Genomic DNA, 9752 nt, shown 5'->3' with positions numbered 1-9752 from the left:
TATAGTGTGGCCATAGTATTTGAGTCCTATTTAATCCTTCTTTTAACTCATAGGAAAGGCTAAGCATACTGTTGTAACAGGGTAGGAAGTGTATTGAATAGTTAAATGTATGGGACCCAATTACATTTGAATTGAGAAGGGTCTATAAAATTTAATCTTGAACATTGAGAGTTCAAATTCAAATCGCATGGCGCAAAGTCAATCACATCAAAGTGACTCCTCACACTTTAGATTCACAAAACAACTTCAATGAACTCCATACTCTTTCATATACTAAACTGTGTAGTATGCTTCCAACTCTTAAACTCCAAAACTTCAATGAACTCCATACTCTTTCATATACTAAACTGTGTAGTATGCTTCCAACTCTTAAACTCCAAAACTCTTGGTTAGATGATGGCCATTTTACAAACGTCTCTGTTTAGTTTCATACGTAATTTTGATGTGTCTCTATCTCTTCCATTTTTATCATTGAGACACCTCAGTGCAATTACCTCGTTTGACTTAGTACGTAGGGCATTACCAGCATATCATTCCGCGGCGGCTCTCCAGCAGTTTTTTGGAAGGATGCTTCCATCATTAGCTGGGTCCGGTTATCCACCCGACGTATCAATGACTCCATCCCCACATCTCAAATGGGCAGGATTTGGACTCGGTCGGCGGTGTGGAGGATGGGAAACGGATATGACACCAGTTATTCTTTAGAGGATGGGTGGATACGATGGCTTGGCCGGGTGCGCTTAGGGGATTGAATCCGACTAGATATTCCCCTCCGGAATATGGGAGAAACGAAAGAGATGATTCGGGGAGATAGGCTTCTGCATAGAACTTCATCATCAATCGTTGTGGCATTTGTCAAGAGAACAAGTTGTTGAAATTCTATTTTAGCTAGGTTCAGTTTAGAGTCAGAAATGAAACGTATTTTTAACTTGCCCCTTTAAAAAAGACACAAGAGCCATGTCATGTGCAAAATGCCTATACATCGATTTAGCTGCTTGCATGTTATTGTTACTGATTCACTTTTCAAGTAAAAGACCCTCAACACTGGTGGTGGTGACAACTGGAGAAGCCAAGATTTAATTCTCTAGTGAAAACCTCAGCATCAAATTGAAACATTAGTATTGTCTTTGTATTTCACTTCAGCCACTAATGTTATCGAGTAATTTGATTGATTTGGATTGGTTGATCTATGTATGTTGATCAACAATATGGAGCAGGAACACTATGTAGCATATTCAATAGGACATTTACTTCCTTTTATATCCCACTCTTGTTAGAGTGTCATGACAATCAGCTTGGTTTCATTGCAAAGAAATTTAACTTCTTCTCTTGCACATCTCTGTGCAATTGTATTTGCCTCAACTTTTCTAGCAACGTCTCTCATAGCTTTTGTAATAATAGGTCTGGTCATTAATGTTTCTAGTGAAAACTTTATTTCATAGGTTGTATTGGCTGACAATCATTAAAAGACATACTTTCTTATGAATTCCTCTTTTAGATTTAGCTTACACTATCAACCGTAGCTCTTTCTTCTATGTTTTTAATCTAAAATTTAATAAAGTATATGGCCTCGAACATAAACATTCTTACAAGTCTCCAATACAAATGACTCATCCATTGCCACTTTTGACTTTGAGTTCTGTGTTTTTAAACTCAATCTTCTAAACAACGGTTGGTGCGTCTTCCTTATCGAACCCAAAAAGAATAATTTGCAAATGTATAGAGCTTTTCATCAAATCCATTTTAATGTTTATGTTGGGTCTAAGAACTCCCTGAGTAACGATTGGCTTTTCAGGTGACTTATGAGCAAAGTCAGGCTTTCACTTGATTTTAGAACTACTGAATCAAGTAGGAGATTTTGGTGGTTCTAAAATTATGTAAAAACTCAACTCGAAATCTTTCTAAAGCCTTTTAAACAAAAATGTACCATACACGTCCTTCAATCATTATGTTACAAGAAATGATAGTTGTTCGAGGCTTTGCAAAAAACGGTTCACATGCCTTGTTTAAACTTAGGGATTTTAAGTATGGTAGTAAAGGTTATGGGCTTCAATGTTATTTCTGCAAAATTGCATTCATTTTGAAGTTTTTATAGCCATTTCAACCAATACACTCTTGTGCATACACTGCAATTATCAAAACTTGTGAGACAACACCTCTTTGTTGTGATATGTTAAACAATTCAAGTGAAGTGTTTATGCTTTCTTTTGGTGTGGGTGGTTATGGAGTTTCGACTTTATTTCTACTTGTTATATTAACTCAAAAGTTTCTAAAGATTGCTAACTGCATTCCTTTTAACAAATCCAAAATAAGAGAATCATACTTTAGAACAACTCTTAATAATATGCCTTTTTCATAGTGCATAATGTATGGGTAAGGCTCTCAAAGGTGTATACGACAACTCAATTAAACATGGAAGATTATTAATGTTTAAATTTGGGTTAGTTTCAAATAGTGGCCAACACTAACTGAAAGAGAAAACCCTATAAGAACTTGAGGAGGTTGTTTGCTACATGGAAAACCCAAGAAACAAGTGTGATGGAATTCCTTACAAATTCTACAAGGCCCTTTGTGATTGTTTGGGGAGTGACCTTCACAAGGTCTATCTTGAGGTGACTCTAGAGGTAATACCCCGTACACTACACTATTGCTAGAGTACTCTCGACTCCATTCTCTTCTTGTGCTTGTTCACTTGCTCATGACCGATGCAAAGGGAGGGGTTACTTGACTTCTCACTCACCATCTTCTCAATCCCAAGCTCCTTTGCACCATGACGGTCACTTAAGTTCATCATAGGTTGGCTAGCAATGCTTTTGTTCTCCTCCCCCCTAGGGTGCCTCTTTTGGGTGACCTATGAAAGGGTGAGGCTATCGATTGGTGGTGCTTGCAAATGGCCCACTCTTGATTCTTATAAGTGGTTTCGTTGCTTGGACTTGGTGATTTCTTCAGATTGCACTAAAGAAAAAGATAAAAAAAAATTAAAGATGAGCATCGGGTTATTCTCGATGTTACTCTAGACTCTGTTGATGTATGGGGAGAGTCGAGTGGTTGGAACCCTCCTCCTCCAGTTGTTGCTACTCTTGCCACTTAACAACTTTATTGTTTGTTTATTTTTTATTTTAAATATTGGTTGTATCACATATGAATCTTGGGGTATCTTCTTGTAGCATCCCACTTTTTTTGTGAATATGTGTATTATATTTTCTAATTAATAGAATTTTGACACGCTTATACATAAAAAATATATAAAATAAATCCAAATAAATTTATTATCTATAAATAATTTAGTAAAATCCATGATATACATCCCATAACTAGCAAAATAAGAAATATAGTCAGCTAGTCAACCAATACTGGTTTAGGGTAAGTGCATGGAAATGGGGGACCAAAAAGGGTCTTAAGTGACCACTCTTTTTTATAATAAGAAAAGACTAATCTTGGATGAGAAATTGAATATGGTTACACTCAAAATTTGAAGACACGAAAAGAACAAGAGTCATAGAGCTCTGAATATACTTTCTAAATGTTTTTAAAAAAAAATGGAGATTAAGGGATTTATAAGGGGTGAACGCACAACGCTCTCTTATTTCTATCAAAAAAACATATTGTGGGATCTAGTGTACTACCCATAAATGTTAATTTTTTTTAGTATTTAAAAAATATCTTTGATGAGAAAATAGTTAACACCATGTAGTTTATGCCCAATTTTTTTTACTTTTTTAAAAATGAATATATGACTTTTTATCAAATTTTAAAGTGCACAAATCTTAGAAAATTAAAAATTGAGTATGTTGGACCCCCTTATTTTTGGAAAGTAATCATAAATTAATTTTTTTGAATGTGGGAGAGCACACTTGAGATTGTGCTATTTTTTTACAATTAAAAACAAATCTTTAGGCATTAAAATGTCAATCCAACCCTTTGGGTTGGTTGTCCAAGGAAAATCCAACCCTAAGGAACCTTGGAAATTTCTAAGATAGACAATAAAAAGAGCATGCTATAACACACTCACATTATTATTTGCCTTAGGTCTCTCATAATGCGAGCATATTATAATGCACTCATATTTTTGTGAATGAAAAATAATCTCCTCTTCCTCACCTTCTCTACATCTCACTCTCCTTTCTTCCTATCTTCCCTCTCTCTCCCTCTCCCCTCATCTCTAGACATATCTTTCTACGTCTCACTCCCTTTCTCTCCCTTTCTCTCTTTTTATATCTTCATCTCTCTCTACTACTCCCTCCCACCTCCCCCCTCCTTCCATCTATAATCTCTATCTACCCTCTTCCTCTCTCCCTATCCTCTCAACCTCTCCTCCCTTCCTCCTACCTTCTCTACTTCTATATATCTCTCATCTCCCTCTCTCTACCTACAAATCCTTCTATCACTCCCACCCTCTCTCTCACTCCATCCCTCCCTCCATCCTTTTCTCTCTACTTCTCTCTATCTCCCCTTTGCCTCTATCTCTACCTACCTCTCCCTTCGACCCTCTCACCCTACCTCTTCGTCTTTCTCTTTATTGTTAGGTTCAAGCATTAAAGTTTAGAGATTACATTGAATTTTCTAGGTTTTAGCACATTACATAATTAATGACAAGTTTTAGGGTTTAACATATGGGGTTTATAGTTGTTATAGTGTTGAGCGTTGAGGTTTCAAGAACTGAATTTAATTTTTCAGATTTTAGTGTTAAATTATTTATGTCATGTTTCAGGGTTTAGTGCATAGGGTTTACAGTTTGTAGTAGATATTGGGAGGGTTAAAAAACGAGGATTTATAATAAATATTATTTTTCTTAGGTTTTTGTGTTATATTATTAATGTCGAAATCTAGAGTTTACAATATAGGGTTTAGGGTTTAAAGCCCATGGTTTGTGGTTTATAATTGATGATAAAGGTTTGAGAGTCTACCTAGTCCTCTCACTCTACTTCTCTTTATTTCACCCCCTCCTCTCTCTCTACCTCTCCCTCTCCTCCCTCCCTCTCTATCTCTCCCTTCCTATCTATCTCTCTTTTCTACATCTCTTTGTCTCTCCACCTCTTCGACTCTCTCTATCTCTCTTTTCTACATCTCTTTGTCTCTCCCCCTCTTCGACTCTCTCTATCTCTCCATCTCTGTCTCCATCTATTTGTCTCTCCCTCCCTCTTGCTCTCCCATTTCCATATCCCTTCTTTATCTCTCCTCCTTCCCCCTCTCTAAATCATTAATGGTTTATAGTTGATAATTTATGATGGAGGGTCGAGCATTGAGGGTGTTAAATTATTAACAACGAGTTTTAGGGCTTAACATGTAGGGTTTAGGTATAGGGTTTAGAGTATAGAATTTCCAGTGTTGATGCAATGGAGGGTTTAGCATTAAGGGTTTAAGTATTAAATTTGATTTTTAGGTTTTAGCGTTAAATTATTAAGGTCAAGTTTAAGGGTTTTGTGTATAGGGATTAGGGTTTAATGTGTAAGGTTTATGGTTTATGGTTTAAGATTGATGATGGAGGGTTGACCATTAAGGGTTTAGGGATTTTTTTTCAGGGTTTTAGAACATTATGTTAATAATGTTAGGTTTTAGGATTTAGCATAGGCTTTACGGTTTAGTGTTTATGGTTGATGATGTATGTTTTAATAGAATTGAGGGTTTAGGTATTAAATTTAGATTTTTTAAGGTTTTAATTATTAAACTATTAATGTTAAGTTTTAGTGTTTAGTGTTTAGGGCCTAGGATTTAGAGTTTAGTTATTCTTGGGAAGATTAAGTCTTGAGTTTTTGTGGATTGAATTTAATTTTTTTCGGTTTAGCATATAGGGTTTAGGGTTTATGATTGATGATGGTGAGTTGACTATGTACCTACATCTCTCTTTGTCATCTCTCTATCTCCCCCTCTCTATTTCTCTCTATCCCACCTCTCTCTTCCTCCCCCCCTCTCCCCCCCTCTCTCTCTCTCTCTCTCTCTCTCTCTCTCTCTTATTCTCTCTACGTCACTTCTCTATCTCTCACCCTTTTTAACTCTCTCTCTCTCTCTCCCTCCCTCCCTTCTCCTCTATCTATGTCACCTCTCCATTTCTCTACCCTTACCACCTATCCATCCCTCCTCTCCCACCCCCCATCTCTCTCCCCTCTCTTCCTCTTCGACGACCTCTCTCTCTCTCTCTCCTACCATTTTCTATCATCTCCTCTCTCTCTTTGCATATCTATCTCTATGTGCGTGTGTCCCTCCATCCTTCCATCCATTCCCCCCCCCCAAAAAAAAAACAAAAACTTTCTCCAACTCTTCCATATCTCTTTGTTGCATTTTTCCAGACAGATTATAACACAAGTTTGTTATAACATACTCACATTATGGTCTTTATGAGGACAACAAGTGAGGTGACTATTTTTTTGTCCCCACGTATTTACACATACCCTTAACTAAATCAATCAAATTAGTTAAAAGAATCAATCAAATTAGTGAAAAGAATCAATCAGTTTATTTAAAAATAATCACCATTTTTTAAGAAATCAATCAATATAGTTAAATAACTGATCAAGAAATAGATAACTGATAAATTAACAAGATGATAGTTAATTACTTCCATGCAAATAGGTAATAACTACCACCTCTCCACATCCACTCCACCGTCAATGAGGATAAAATCATTATCCCAAACTAAATGCTATCTATTCATCCATCATATAAAAAATCTACAAATTGAGATAAAATTAGTAATTTCTTCATCCTAATTCGAAGAAGTAAATATTGTCAAAGTGAGTAACAAACAAGCATTCTATCATTTATAATGTATATCTATTTGTTATAAAGATATATTATATTTTGATTTGGATAACATCTTCAATTCACTGTGTATATGCAATTCATCCTTTTTCACTCTATTAGAGTTGAGTATGTAGTTCGATTTAAAGTTTGTATTTTATTTTATTGAAAGCTTTCGTCTGCATTTGAATTTCATGTTGGGTAAGTTCACAATAATGGTTCCCACTTTCACCCACGAAGGAAAATCGAGGTGGGAGGAAAAAAATTTCGGAGGGGGTTCGAGCGAAGTGGGGGTGTTCGAACAAACTACCCTTTGGGGTTCGAGCGAAGCCCTCACTTCACTCGAACCCCCTCTTTCAAGCAAAGCACCTTTAATGCTTGTTTATGTCATTTTTCAATTATCTTAGGGGGGGTTTGATCGAACCCCCCTAAAAATGGGGAGTTTGCTCGAACCCCCTTTCGTTCAAACCCCCTTTTTAACACTTCTCTGAATCTTTCTACATTTTTTTGCAGATTTTTAGCCTTCAAACCTTTGGTTGAAGGCTCAAACGGAATGATCTTGACAACCCAAAATGTAGTATTGTAGTCCTCGAAGCAAGCTTTCCAATGACTATAATTTTATTACATATTGAGTTTATTATGAACTTGTTTTTTTAATTTTACCAAACATAGGTTTTTCACTGAACAATAATTTCTCTATTCAACACACTGGGAAAAATAGTAAACTAATTCTAAAAAATTCAGAAAAATATCTATGTCCTAGGTATTGATGTCTTCTTTCTAACAAAATAAAATAAAATAGAATTTCTATATATATAGAAATAGTTATGTGTTCAAACGTACACCTATGTCTAAAATATAATTAGTCGGACTTCAAAACTTAATAAAATGAAAAATATTCAATATATCACTATCAAACCAACTGCAAGCCCTGGATATTGATGTTACAAACCAAAATTTGAAAGAATTGAGTTTTAATCATTTATATAAAAAAGTTATGCGTTTCGGGAGGCACATCACTCTTAAAAAATGTAGTTTGCTGTAAAAAACTACTTTTCAAGGGAGACGAAAAAATTAAAAAAAAATCCTTCAATTTTTTTTGAAATATATATATATAGAATCTACAGACAAAATGCTACAAATCACTAATTTACATCATCTTCAAATTCTTAATAGTTTAAAAGTTATAGCTATCAGAAGTTGAAGATTATTTTAAAATTGTTCATCTCGGTGTCAAAAGTGGAAAAAAAATGGGAACCATTATTGTGAGTTCACCCTATTTTTAATCTAAGTACCACAACACGCTTTGGTTTTAATCAAGATTGATTTTCTTAGTAGCTTCACAATCACCGAGTGATAGAATGGCTCTATATCATTATGGTCGCCAAGTTTTATAAAATGGTTATCATTGTTTCTTAATAAAAATTATCACAATGTCAGACACTACACTTTTCTTTAACTATGTCTGACTTCACTTCTGTCTTTTAATCTCCATTATCTTTCACCACAACCTAATATGTGTTAGCACTTTTGATAGACTCTCTCAGTAAGGCTAGACACACAAATGGACTGATCCAATACTTTTATTACATGGACCAATGGGTAGATAAAGGTGGTTAATTACACTATATTTCACCTCTTATGTATTCACAATAGTGTACAAATGTGTATGTGGGATGACACTCTACCTTTCATCCAACATGCTTATAAGTATTCCAATAGATAATTAGTAGTTGCACTCGACATTGCCCAAAATGCATCTACAACCATGACCTAAAATCAATGATAATATGGCAAATAATCAACAACCTACATGACACGACATTATGCCATTCTAGCATTACCAACATGAGAAAAAAACCAAGAAACATGATTTTTTTTCCAATTTAACAATTGATAAACAAACGTAAATTCCCTTTTTTTCATAATCACGAAATTCAATAGCAACAATCAATCTTCAACTACATAGATGATCTTCAACAAAACTTTAGCAACAATCAAAGTCACTTCAACAAAACTTTAGTAGCAATCGAAGACATTTCCAATAGCATACTTCACAATAACAATCATTATCAAAGTTTTCCTAACTCCACAAGCATTGTGGTAATGTTCTAGACTATTGTCAACAATTCGCATAAAACTTTCCTCCAATCATGAACTCAATGTAAATTTATTTTCATGTAATATACCATTAAAATTAGCCTTCAATTGCTCCATAATATTGCTCAAACATGTCCCTAACTTTAGGAGCACTAATTAAAATTTGAATCACTTAAACCAATTTCAATTCAAATTCATTACATAAATTATGAAATTATCATGTATTTAATTTTAGATAAAAAAATAATACACTTTAATATGCATCCAAATAATAAAAATTTAAAATATACCTTTTATTTGTCAATAATATAAGTAATTAAAAGTTTTGAATCAATTTTCATTGATCCTATGTGAGCTTTACAAGCTCAACTGGATGGTCCACGGTTGATATCATCTTAGAGGTAGGCAAGACATTTGAAACATTTACAACCATTAGATGGAAAAGCAACAAAAATCTCACAAAATTTTATTTAAACTCGGGTAGTATATTAAATCTTAGAACTTTGTTTAAAAAAAATTCATTTGATAAAATACAATGTTTTTTTATAATTAGATACATATATATATATATTTTTATTTTAAGTTGATTTTCTTGTTAAAAGTGATTTTTAAAATAAAATCAAATGTTTTTTAGTTAATATATATGTATTTGGTATCTGATATATTTCATTTTATTTAATTTATTAATCATTTTAAAATTCCAATATGAAATGCTTTGCATGCAAAAAAGAATAAATTAGAATTAAAAGTTAGTTTTAAAACTAGAACCACAATTATAATGAAGTTATTAGACACAATGTAATATCTAAAGATCTGGTCTAAATAATGAGAGAACATATCCTAACTAACTACATTATGCATCTTTTAAGATATGATAAAGCTTAAGGTTAGTATTTGGATTGTGATTCAATTAA

Source organism: Cryptomeria japonica, chromosome 10 (genome assembly GCF_030272615.1).
Source record: "Cryptomeria japonica chromosome 10, Sugi_1.0, whole genome shotgun sequence".
NCBI lineage: Eukaryota > Viridiplantae > Streptophyta > Pinopsida > Cupressales > Cupressaceae > Cryptomeria > Cryptomeria japonica.
Note: the sequence above shows the minus strand (reverse complement) of the source record.